Source organism: Bactrocera neohumeralis, chromosome 3 (genome assembly GCF_024586455.1).
Source record: "Bactrocera neohumeralis isolate Rockhampton chromosome 3, APGP_CSIRO_Bneo_wtdbg2-racon-allhic-juicebox.fasta_v2, whole genome shotgun sequence".
Taxonomy (NCBI): Eukaryota; Metazoa; Arthropoda; class Insecta; order Diptera; family Tephritidae; genus Bactrocera; species Bactrocera neohumeralis.
Window position 1 is genome coordinate 3255194 of NC_065920.1, and position 13831 is coordinate 3269024.

Consider the following 13831-nt stretch of genomic DNA (forward strand, 5'->3'; position numbering starts at 1 on the left):
TACATATGTACATACATCTATATATGTATATAGTATAAAGGAAAGCTTTTGGTGAATGCGCAGGAAAAATGCTAGGAGGCAGCCACATACATATGTATGCACATGCACACTCTTATATACTTTTTTATTGTTTCCGTGCAGCATTGTGCGGTAAATATTTATAATTATTTATTTACAAATATAGCAAATAAGTACAAATACACACACAGCCGCACTCTTATGTGGAAATAGTACGCGCAGTTTTGCATGCCCATATACACCTTATATACATACATACATATATACATACATGAACATGCAGGTGTCTACATATGTCACCTAAGCACTCTTTCGTTTGTGGCATACTCAAGTGTAAACAACAATAAAAATATGAGTTCGCAAACAGCGGCTTTGACTTTGATAAATTGCCGTTGCGCTTTGATCTTCGCCGCCTACAACAAATACGTCAAAGACAAATATATATAAAAGTGAGTTGTGGTATAACCGCCAAAAGGCGAATGTCGCTTGTTTACTGGTAGACATAAAATTTGATTTGCCAATTGATAAGTTACCGATATTTACTGCAAAGATACCGTTAAAAGCGCTGTCATGAAATGACGCAAAGCGCGGCCGGTCGTGTGATGAGTGGGGCGGGAGGTCGCATATACATAAGTATATTTATCTAGTGCAAATAAGGCCGCATTGGCGAGATGTGCACTTTTGGCATTATATAATTCGTTCGCCATTTAATCGCATGACTTTCAAGTAGAATTTATGGTAGCAATAATGCCCAGAAATCTTAAAAATAGAATTCTTCGTGAGAAGTGATAATTATTATTACCCTGGAGACGCCATAAAAGCACTGAAAATGGTGGGGAAAATGGCGTGGTATTCCCAATTAAGATAAACTAAAAAATAATTATTATTACTTGTTATAATATAATGACGAGAATTTTATTAGCGATTCTAAAATTTAAATATAGACAATGCTTTAAATTATTTAAAATTATTACATATGTAAGTAATGCGCCACACGTAAATCGCTAGGAAATGGCAGAATTGCATAATGTTATTTTGGTTTTTATGATTTTTGTATATTATTTATAAATATTTACAAATATACAAATATATTTAAATATGAGATATTTTTAAATCTTTTTTAAATGTTTGGTAAAAGAAATTTCTTCTGTTTGAGTTCTTAATGTCAGTCGATAATGTTCTAGTCGTTTTTGAAGAACAGGAAAAGATATAGCTCTGGTAGAATTAACTCGTTCAGAATACTATTCCATCTTCTGATTCGGCGAAGGAAATACTACCGAGTTGATTGAGTTTCAATCTTGTAAAGGCTGCATAATGGTGGAGAAAGTATCTGAATGCTTCCACCGCCCCCTCTTCCGTAAAACTTTGACAACTAGCTTTGGACAAGATTTTTAGCCATATCGTGTAAATCCCTATTGGACATGGCACATAGTTCAGCAGATCTCATCTCTTTCTACTCTAGGGCAAAATGATATCACAGTCCTACAGAAACTGTGACCAGGCACCCAAATGAGACTGATGATGAACATGCTTGATGGTATTTCTAGTGAGGGCATACCTTCCTTGACTAGCTTTGAACTCACAATTGTCGCTTTGCTGTCGGGGTGAATGCTGAAAGAGGCAGAATGCCCTGAAAAATGCTGTACTTCGTAGCAGTACACCCGCTGCCACCTTGATAGCAGTCACTTCTGCCTGAAAAACACTCCGGCAGCTTAAAGCTAAGATAGACGGAGAGCTCTTTACATAAAACTCCCAATCCAACTTTGACTTCTAGCCTCGATCCATCCGTGAAAAACCTTACTGCACATCTACTCCAGCGAGTTCTACCCTACATCTCCCTCGGCGGTATGTGAGCATGAAAAGCCTCCATGAGTGGTCTCTGTCGGCCGGTGATCCAAGTTTTCAGTAATGCAATTGAAGGAAAAGAGAATTTCGGCGGGTCCTTGTTTGGATTCCTTCAAATACTTAGCATCCCTAAGCCTTAGTGAACACACTTTATAGCTATTCCCCAGACGGTAATGTCCACGAGCGGTATTAAGTGCTATTGTTGGTGCAGTCGGTAGTGGACCGGAGATGAAAAAGAGAGCCGCTTTTTGTACACGATTAGACTTTTTAGCAAGTGTAGCCTTTTCGAGCACCGTGCACCACATGAATACACCTTAGAACATTAATGTCTTAACTACGGTTCCGTAGAGCCAAAAAACTACCTTTGTGAGGGTCCCCACCTTTTTTAAGGTGTACCCACTCTCTCCTCAATGTTTAGCTTGCATGGAAGTTTTAGCCCTACGCCTTATAAAAAGGTTAAAAACGCGAGCCTTCGAATAAGCCCTCTATTTGCTATTTGAACTGCATTTAGCCATTTGAGATTGATATTCATTTTCTCAGAGTCGAACGATTTTTAAATTTCTTCGCTGCAATTCGAAAACTTTCAGTCTAAAGGGGACTAACTTTGGAAAGATGTAAGATAACCACAAGATAGCCGAACGATCATCAAGCGAATCGCATGTTTGGTTATTGGGCTCAACACGATTTTCATACGAAAATTTTGTTCAACGGTGAACCTCTCAACCCAAAAAATCGTTACGTTTATAAACAAAATAGTCGCATTTGGAGTGATGGTAATTCACAAGCTATTCTTGAGAAATCGTTCCATCTTCAAAAAGTCACTGTTCCACGTGTTCAATGGGAAGTGGAGATCATTGGCTTATAATTCTTCAAAAATCACGTCGAACAGTGTTACAGTCAATGGAAAATGATATAGAGCCATAAATAATAACTTTTTCGTGCCAAAATTGAGGATGTTGAGGTCGACGATCTTTGGTTCCCACAAGATAGCGCTACTAGTCATCCACCAACGAATCATTTATTGAAGGAAACTTTTGTTGACCGCATTATAACGCGTCGTGCGACTTGCTGGACTATTTTTTATTGAACCCGCATTCAGTCGATGGAAGAGATAAAACAAAATTCCTTGAAGGAGATGAAGGCTATGCCAAAAAGTGCTTATATAAAGTGTTTCGTTGGGACTGTAAAAAATCGTGTACATCTGGTGAGGATTTCTTTGAAGGTGGCAAAATAAATTTTGATGAGTAATTAAATACTTTACAATGTATATCGGCTTGAAATCCACATGTCAAAAAAACACTCTTTATATGCTATATCTACAAATCGAAGCTTAAGGTATGGTAGGTGAAGTTTAGTTGGGAGACTGTGCACCTTAAATATTTAAATTATTGGTTCAACCTTACTTTTTTCTGCAAAAAAGACGTCATTAATACTTAGAACAGTTTCGGAGTGAGGGACTTGCAACTATACTTCGTTCTTAGAATTCAATGTCCCAGCGAACTCGTCAGATTAAAAATTATCCGGTTCTTTACTTAGTGTTCCTTATCCTCCAATTAAAAGAAATATACATATATGCATTCTTGAACCTTATAAAGAAAGTTGCTGTGCTCAGCTTTACATAAAGACTTAAACCCCAAAATATACTATAATTAAACAATAAAGGTAGGAGTATATAAACACACTATCAAAATAATGCACAATGCCTACAATTTTCACTGTCTTTGAATGTTTTTACTATCAAAATCAATCACGACTAATAAACGCACATACATAAAAATGTACATTTATATGTACACCTACAGGTACACAGCTCCGCATGTCCTTATTCGACGCAAGCATAATTAATATTTAGGCATTTATCATTGCCCACTTACTTCAACAAATCGTGCATTAATCGATTGAGCATCGGTGGAAATCAATTTAATTTTCAATATTTTCCATTGTTATGAATGAAATATGTCTGACGATTCCTTTCTACACGCGGGAGTCCCTCCAAGCATTAGTTGCGCTTTTGTTGTGATCTTAAAACTTCAACGCAAACGGCAAGCGGACAAACAAAACGCAACAAAACGCTTACACATGTAAGTACAAATGGTCGCGAAGCGAACTTCAATGCTTTGGCGGCATCGCACCTTCATTCATAGATCACAGTTGATAAATGACGAGCTCCAGTCCGTTGTGGTCCAGTCGTGCGCGCATCGAGATCGCACACGCTTGGGTGGCAAATGTGTTTAATGCGTTAAATGAGGGCAAATTGATGGTTGCGCGGCTAGTTGATGGTTCTACACTCATTTATATATTTATATATATGTATATTTATGTATATATATTTAAATACAAATATAGTCTGTGGCAAGCTATGCGTTGCCGCTGCGGTCAATCAAAACATAGTCGAGTGCAAAGCGCTTGAAATTAATACAAAATCAACGGCGTCGCACACCCACACACATACATACGTACATAATTCAACGCATGTGGCTACAATTCATTTATTTAAGCGATTTTCGCTTTTTGCGATTCGGACGCATTGTGTTGCCGCTTTCAACATTCAAGCCGCCGTTGAGTGGCTTTGTTTCTCCGGCTCTGTTACAATGTCTATTAGTTTTTGTGTTCATACATTTTCAATTAGTCGGTAAAAAATGTGTTTTTGAAAAGCGTTTCGGCTGCGACTTTTGCTATTCACGCTCCGCATGGTGAGCGCGCTCGGCCGATTAACACATTGCCCCCCGGCGTTTTGGCTGCGCACCTCAGCGCACTAATTGTGTGTAGGTGTCAGAGGTGTTTCAGGTGTTGGAGGTGTTGTTGTCAGCGTTGCCGACCGCTGGCACCTTTGAATTTGATAATAATCCATTAAATCGCACCACTAATTGATTCTCATCTAGATATGAGATATGGATAAACACACGTATGTATATGTTTGTGTGCGTGCATGCATAATGTGGCATGGCAGTGAATTGTGTGACTTTAATTAATAAACTATTAATTAACTACGCACACATACATATGCATGAAGCGGCCGTTGTAAGTGAGCGCTTATAGTTTCACATGCCGCTGCACATGCCGCATGTAGTGGCAGAGTCCGCCCTAGCACCCTGTCTTTGCCGGGCACCTTTGGACCCGCTTTGCCCTCGAGCTGTCTTCGGTGAGCCTAATCAACTCACCATGTGAGTCAACGCGTCATTAATTATGTCCATAATTCGGAGAAATTGCCAGCGCGTACGCGCGCTTAGACCAAGGCGCATGTACTTAGACATATATATGTATGTACATATGTTTATAACCACCTAAATAAGTGCATATGCTCAAACGCGTGTAGTTATGTGTCAGACCGCGCTCGCCATTGTGTCTTCGAATTTCATCGGCAGACACTTTGCTGCCAGAAAAGTGTGAAAATGTGTGCTATAACACGACTACATACACACATACATACTTATATAATATGTGTATGAGTGCGTATGACATAACTCCCATAACATTTCTGATTTATCACCACAAACACATGCGGCCCACAATTTTCAAATGGGTTCCTAATGAGCGTGCTGGCTTCCCGTAGGCTGCAGGACACAACTGTAACATAAAACAAAAACCTTCAAAACTGCAGTGCAAGCAAAAATTCAAACGAAAGTGAATTTATTTTTTAATCCTCAAACGAAAATAACACCAGCGCTTGGCATCATTCAACGCCAGTTGCGCAGCGCCCAAGTGTCAAGTGGATACTTTCGGAAATTGGAGTGCCGTTGTAGCAAGGCACACATATGCGCATGTCCTTGCACCACAGTTCCTCGACAAGAGCCCAAACAACACACACACACCCGCATGCGCGCAGGAATGTCCTCGAAAGCGGAGCGCTTGCGGCGCGTATGGGCCGCGCTCCAATTTCACGCTAAATCTTGTGTACATTGTGTTTACTGGGAGGCGCTGCCATAAATTACGTAAATGTTTTGCTATGAACGCATCACACGGCCGCCAAGTGGCCATGAAGTGACGCGCATTCAAGTGAAGTGCAGTGAAGTGGCGCGGTGTTCTGTTGCCGACATTGTGGTGTTGTAATGCGCACTGTGTAAGTCGAGCCGAAATCCTTTGCTGCACTTTGCTACATTTATTACTTCTGGTTTCTTTGAATTGGCTACTTGAGTGTCCGTTGCATACGTGCGTATGTGTGTGTGTACGTGTGTCGCAATCATTTGTTTACATTTGAGGCGCGCACTAATTGCAGCAACAACAGCCAGCAGCAATTGACGGTGTTGGAGTTTCTGGCAGCCAAGTCGGCTGCTTCGTTGTCAGCGGCAGAGACTTATCGGCGCATAACGGTGCACTAGTGTATACACGCACACTTGCGTCTTGCGCCACATAATTGCCGAGCGGCGCACATGTGTTGACAGACGCGCAGACATTGTGGTACCGACCCAACACGAAGGGACTGGCGCTCAGCGCGAGTGTTGCACAATGCTCCACTTTGATTTGACGCTGCAATTCGAGCGCGTTTTATTGCATGAAGACTAAAGGCGAGCCCTTTTCTTCGAATTAAAAAAGTGCAGGCAATAAAGTGAAGAGTCTTTAATGTGTCTTACATTCCGATTATTTGGTTTTAAATATTTACATTGTGCATTTATGTAATTGCCTTGCGATGACAGCCAATAAACGGAAAATGTGATTTTTCCATGAAAAATCAGTGAACGCTGACTCTTTGGTCTTGAAGTAAAAATCGAGTCAGCGAAGTCAAGGAGGCTAAGTTCGAACGAGGACTTGTTGGTGTAATTAGAATTAAATCTAAAGTTTGGAGAGGTGTTATTAGGAGTTGTGACGTTTTAATAGGGCTCTCAAACTAGCAATCCGAAAGTATTTTTGCTCTGATCTTGGAAAGTCATATTCCTCTAACACCCGCCTCTTTGTTGTCCTTCAGTTCAATTTATATGCTTAGGTACAAATTTCATTTGGATTTGGTTTGGTCCTCCTTATTTGTAGTGAAATACTGATTCCTCCACCAAAATGCTTTTTCAGACATAATTTTCCATGGATGTACCTGACGTTGTGCTAGACGCCGCTTCTGGGTGATTCTTACTTTCAGATAGTCCATTTGGTGACAGTACAGCTCCGAATTAAGAGTTTGGCCATTGGGGAGTAGCTTATGGGGGATTGTTCTCTGTCAATCCATCAAATGCATACCAAGATCTTCCTATCCATCAATCCTTGATAATCGAAAAAGAGCTCAAAATCACCGAAATCGAGTCGACGAAACCAAAATTTCGAGTTATTGGCTGTATCAGGACCATAAACACTATTCGCATTTCGCCTTCTTCGAAGAAAGCAACAACACTACACTACAGTACATGCTTAATTGGCCTAATTGTCGACAATTGGCAAATATCTCAATTAAATACCATTAAAGTCTTCTTACACTAACGGCATTTTCAAGGTTCCTGCAAATAGAATAGGCAATTAAGTTGTCACGCTGCAAAACACCGTTAAAGGTGAAAATTCTGTTTGGTTCTAATTCCACCAAATACTAAGCGTTATTGAAGGTTCGCTCATTCGAGCGTAACTAACTGTGCAATTACAGTTAAAAGTGGCCAAGAACATAATCTCAGAACGAAGGGAGTCCACAGCGTACGCACACAAACACACTCAAACCAATGCGAAAAATTTGCGATTTCGACACACTTACACTCACCTATACCGCATAGGTGTGTTTTTGCGAGCATTCGCACTTGTGTTGGTAATGTCATTTGTTGGCAAAACAAGATTTAGCGCTACACGCCCGCTGGAGACTAATGCCGTGATTAGCATCTGCGTTGACAAACGCAGCTGGGCGCCCAAGCACACTGAACGCGAACCGCCGACCAAACCAGCCAGCACACACATACAAACGCACACAGACGTACTGGAGCACTACAGCGAGCCCACAAATTCGGCGAACCTACGCAGCGCACGCCTATCACTTTGCACGCCCCATTGCCAAACGCGATGCAAGTAAGTCGACCAAGCGATCTGACAAGTCAAGCCATTACCAGGCCAGCAGGCATAATTATGAAGCATCTTTATCCTCATTGCGACACCCACTGCGTTTGCTAATGCCCGCACATTCCGCGCGAACACGCTGCGCGCACTTCAGTCGCTGAAGAACGTCGAGCTGCGTTTCCTGCGGTGCATTCCGAAAATTCCGATTGTGAATGCGTTCCGACGCAGAACGGCCAGGACAATAATGTGGGGACAACAAGACATTCACGCGTTCGCTGCCATCGTGCGCTAATGGCCACATTAACGAACCAGCAGCAGGTCCAGCGTAAACACCAACAACAACAGCCACTGCTGCTCACGATGCGCATAAACATTTTTGGCCAAGACGCATCAGCGCGTCTCAATGCTACGCATCAGTCACACTTCCAATTCCTGCAAACTAGAGGTAAATACTTGTAACGGCAGCAACATACTGGAAGCGTAAAGGACGCGCTGTTCGCTGCTCGCACCACCGCCTGCGTTATTAATGATGGAAATTTGAAAATACAGAAGGTCCAATAATTGCACGCTGATTGTAGGCCAAAGCGAACGGTCGCGGCAGCCTGCTGATCAGCTCATCGGCTCATCAGCGCTGGGTGCAGGTCAGCGGCGCGGCAGCGGCAGCGCACTCGAACGCGTGAAATGACATTCTGACTTTGTGTCAGCGAAATAAAAAGCAAAACAAATCGAAGGCTTCCAATTTACGGCGTGACAATCACACACCGTCCTCCGCCAAAGGCGCGCAACACACAATTGCGAGGACATTAGTGCAGTAGGTATGCGCTCGCTGTGGCACTGACAATTGCATTATACAAGGCATTACGGACAATTGTGCATAACAATGCAAAAAACGGTTTTCGAAAACTTCTGCTTTGAGCGCTGAATTTCATAAATGCCATTAAATGATCGTAAATGGCTGTAGCTGCTGTGGCAGGAGTAAAGCGAGTACGGCGCGCTACCAAACTGCATTCAAATATCCGTACAATTGGCTTCCGCGAAGTACATTGGGAGCGCGCTCGCGACTATAGAGCACATCGCACCGGACCAAGCATATGCTCATGAACACACACACACTTAGAACAAGGACACGTCGCACAGTTTCCGAATGTTTTATGCCGAAATCGAAAAGTGCGTGAATGCAGCAAAGTCAGGGATACTTGTTGAACAAAAAAAAATTAAATGAGAAAAATAAACTGAAATGAAATAATGAAAATATGAGAAAATTCTAACACAAACAAATTGAAAAGCTACTCTCAAAGTCATTAAAAAGAAATGACGCGACTTCTTGCAAAATACCAGAAACAATAGCGCTAGCTTACTTTTGACGCGCGTCCTGGCAATTCACACTTTAGCACACGAACTGGCCTGTTTGCGCAGCCATGAAACGGCAGTGGCAGCTTCCATTAACTGTACACGCGCCCGACTGTACAGCACCGACTCAAAGGCAGCGACAATCGTTTTGGGTTCGCTCCCGTCACAAAAACGCATTCAGAAACAAAAAGTGCCGCTCGGGCACAATGCAACACGTGAAAAGTCAAAGTCAGTAAAAGTCACATTATGACCATTCTAATTGCTTTTCCCAAATTCTAAGACTCAATATCTACGTCAAGAGGCTGCAACGTCCACGAACTGAAGATTTAATGCGTGCATGCCTCTTTACATATTGGCAACTCGTATAATTGTCGATACTAGTAACTCCCATTAAGGAAAGGAGTTCAAAATTCTAGACCGAAAACCAGCTGTACCCTCTTCTCGCTATACAAATTTCAAATATGAGGTTCATACACTATAACTTTTCCTTTTCAGGACCAGATTTTAATCTTGAGATACCAGTATATCATACTATTAGGTCGTCATTAGTTACTCAAAACCGAAGATACTAAACATTGATACTCTGAAAGAGTTTCTCTAGCATATCGAAATATTGAGAATTTCAAACAATAAATTGAAATCAATCTGTGAAAGATAACACGGGTAAGTTTTTGCTGATGTAGGAGTTGGAGGCCGAGCACGACAGAGTATATCTTATCTAAAACCTTGCAGATAGATAGATATTTGTTACTGAGGTATTGCACTGCGACCTAGGGTCTATTGTGCCTTCTCTTTTATCACATATGTTCACCAAGGTCCAGCAACCTGAATAGTTCCAGGAGCCTGCTGAGCGCTACTGAGGTGATGTGATCCCTGTCCATGTAGATGGAACCCAGGACCTTAAGCCTTCTTCTGCAAATTGCTGGACAATCCAGATTCTTTGCAGATAGAAATTAATTGAAGTTTTGCACTTCCACCTATGGTCTACTGTGTCCTCTGCTATTTCACATATGGTCTCAAGGGCCAGCACTTGAACAATTGCAGAAGCTTGCTGGGCGCGATGGAGATTATGTGATACCTGTCCACGTAGCTGTATCCAAGGGCCTTGAGTTTGCTTCTACAAATTTGTAGGCAATTTAGAATCAGTTATTCTGGAGTTTCCGATTCCATGCCACAAAACCGGCAGTTTGCACAAGAGGCTATACCCATGTTGGAAAAGAATTTCTTGAGACCGCAATGCCCAGTATAGAGCGCGACAAGGAAACAGAATATGTCTCGGGGGTGATTGATCACATCTCTAAACCTTACTATAGTGTAACCTTCTAAAAGCAGCTTGGCGTGGCGCACTCCTGCCTGCCGCCAGTACCGTTCTCTTGCCACGTCCTCCTCTATGCGGGGCTACTCCTGTGTGAGATCTCTTCGCAATGCATGGTTGTGACCACGTCATCCTAGAAGCCGCCGCTGAGCGAACTAGTAAGTCGGCCAGTCCATTGTCGGCTACCTCTTGCCCCGTCACCAAGATTCAGTGTACACGGTTGCAAACTGATAGGTGGTTCAGCCTTTCTATACACTGCTCCATTTATAGCGATTTGAGTTCATAAGATGAGATTGCTCTTAGTGCCGCTTGACTAACGCTGAGTATAGCGATACACGGGTAGCGATAGTTGCGTTGAGGATTAATTTCTGTTTTAAAGCAAAGTCTTCTACTTGAAGGATGCTCGGAAAACATCCCAACCAACCTGCTCGACTATGTTGATGCTAACAGAGGAATGTGCCTTCCCATCCTTCCAGCTTCGGAGCGATTTCCGCTATCCAGGTGGCCGTCTTTTCATCCGTATAGTCAACTAGGAGCAGACGTGACCAGAAATAGACACCATGGAATGAACCGGTGTACCCGCAGTCCCTGTATATCTCATCCCTGATGCCATCCTGCAACGTAGTAAGCTCCTCTGACCGTAGTTGTGGGGCAGTACCACTATTCATATGCTTTTCAAGGTCTCCGAATATTTGCGCTGACCGCAGTTAGCTTCTGCGCGTCTCTTAGTTGCCGCAGAAGAGTTGCTGTCCCTGCCCCTGCTTAGAGAGGTGCCTCAGGTATCACTTAAGAGTGGCACCACCCTGCGAGGATCGTCAGGGCCACCGGAACATCTAGCTTCTGGTGTGATGAGCATTTTCCCTTATACCTTATAAGAGTTTATGTTAAAAAATATTTTTTGGATAACCCCGTTAATATATTATATCCAATTTCGTTTAAAAATACCTGTAACTTTACTTTCTGGACCTTCCTTCAGTATTGGCACTTGGAATCATGTCTCCCAGACCTTACACACTTTCGAAATCTGCGATCCCACTAACCTTAAGTAGTTGCCTATTAGACTTAGTGGTCGTGTTAATCTAATATTGCTCAGCGCTTTTATAAGTCTGCACTAAGCCTTTTTAAGCTCACTGCTTGAAGTTGATAAGCGATAAAAATAAATGTTAAGATCTACAGAAATATCTATAGATATATATTTATTTGTTTAGGAGCACTTATAAGAAATATATAACTTTTTGCGTTTTGCTTAACTACTGGGCAAATACATATAATGGCTCGAGGTACTTCCAATTGAACTGCAGTGCTTGCAAGATAAGCGCTGATAATCTAGAATGCCTCTGTTCAGCGAAGAGCATGCAAAAGCGGCAAAACACTTCGGTAACTGGAGTAACCCTTCAGTGTGAGCACAAAATCCTCCACTTGAAGACGGTAAATGTCGCATACGCCAAGCCACTGAAGAGTCCATGCACGTGCATACGCTTTTCGATAGTTGACTTACAAGGGGACTGCGCCAAGTGCCACTTTTCTGTCCATTGGAGTGGTGACACAACGCTTGGAGCTGCCGTTTGTCGAATCGCGCAGTGCGACAGGCGCTTCATGATGAGGCAGCCGGTGGTGACATCATGCCACTGGCCAACGACTGCGACTTAACTAATGCGCCCGTATATGCAGTTAAATAGCGAATGGCAAGCAAACAGACTATAAACGGCAGTTGACTTTGATTCAACGGCGCACGCACCACGCGTTCTGCTGCCCCTGATGTCCTCGTGTCCATTGCGCTGCACACACTTGCCCTGCTCTCCACCGCTCCATTAGATTTAGTATTCGCCTGCGAACCCTTGTTTGTCTTCTTCATTGTTGGAGTTAATTGAATTCCTTGCTGGCTCGTATGTCGCAGCTGTTTTGATAGCCAGCGCTATCACACACACTCACACACGCGCGCATGCAATTAGCACATTTGTTGCAACAAATGCTGGACAAATAGGGCGCCCGGCATGGGTGCCTAGCACGATGGTACACATTGTTTATGGCACAGTTCGCACACTCGCGTGCAAATTTACGAGCGATTGCCGCATTAATCCTGCCACCAACGGGCCGGTCATGCTGCTGTGGCACTGCTGCCGAATCGGAGGCAAGCCAGCGCGGCCAGAGCGTGCATGCCACAAACAAAGAAGCTGCTCAAACACATTTTCTGCGGAGCGCCGTGCAGGTGGTGCGCGGGTTGGGGAACAAGTTGAATGTAAACATAATCTGTCGGCGTCTATGTCGCCGCCATTCAGGGGAGGGTCGTTAAAGTGGCGTAAATTATACCATCACATCGGCAATGAATCAATGAATGAGGCGTTAACATCGATGTGCGTCTCTGCGCAAACACAACATTAATTAAGCGACAACGCTGGTGGACAAATAACTGGAGTAAAATCAACAACTAGTCAAAGTGAATAATAACATATCACGTATCTATTTTAATATATAGATATGTATGTGTGTACTATATACATATGTATATCTATATGGTGGACAGTGATGGAGCACAGCAGCAAGCTCGATAGCCCAGCACGACTTCTAAGCAAACAGAATCTGTGAAAATCACTGCGCTTCATTTAGTCTGCCGTTAGTAACACTTGTCATAAAATTGAGATACCAATAGATGTTTACACTTGGAAATTGAGAAAGCTACAGGGTACGCCCCGCATGCTTTTGGGATGTTTAGACGTGCCAATTTTCACTTCTGTCTTAAAGGGGGTGACTAGGTTATTGCTAATTTGAAGAAAATATTTATACTAAGATGATGATTTCATGAGCTTTGAAATTGAGGAAAAACTTAAAGCTTTCCAACTGATGAGAGAGCTTAAAATCTAATGTTTGAAGATCTCTCGAACATTAAAATTGATAAAAACTTTAAGCTTCAAAAGAAGGTCACAAAAGCTTTGAAACTGATGTAAATTTTAAGCTTCAAATGATGCTCTTAAGAGCTTCGGAACTTATAAAAGTTTTAAGCTTCAAAGAATGATCTCAAGTGCTTCGAAACAAATGTGATCTCTAAAAGCTTTAAAGCTTCAAAAGATGATCTGAAGACTTTCGAAATCGATGTGAGCTTAAACTTCAAATAGAATTTTCGAAAGCTTCGAAAGTGATGTTAGCATTAAACTTCAAAGGATGATCTCAAGCGCTTCGAAACAAATTTGATCTTTAAAAGCTTTAAAGCTTCAAAAGATGATCTGAAGACTTTCGATGAAGAAATCGATGTAAGCTTAAACTTCAAATGGGGTTTTCGAAAGCTTTGAAACTGGTGTTAGCTTTAAGCTCCAAATGAAGTTCGAAAAAACTTATGTGAGCTTTAAG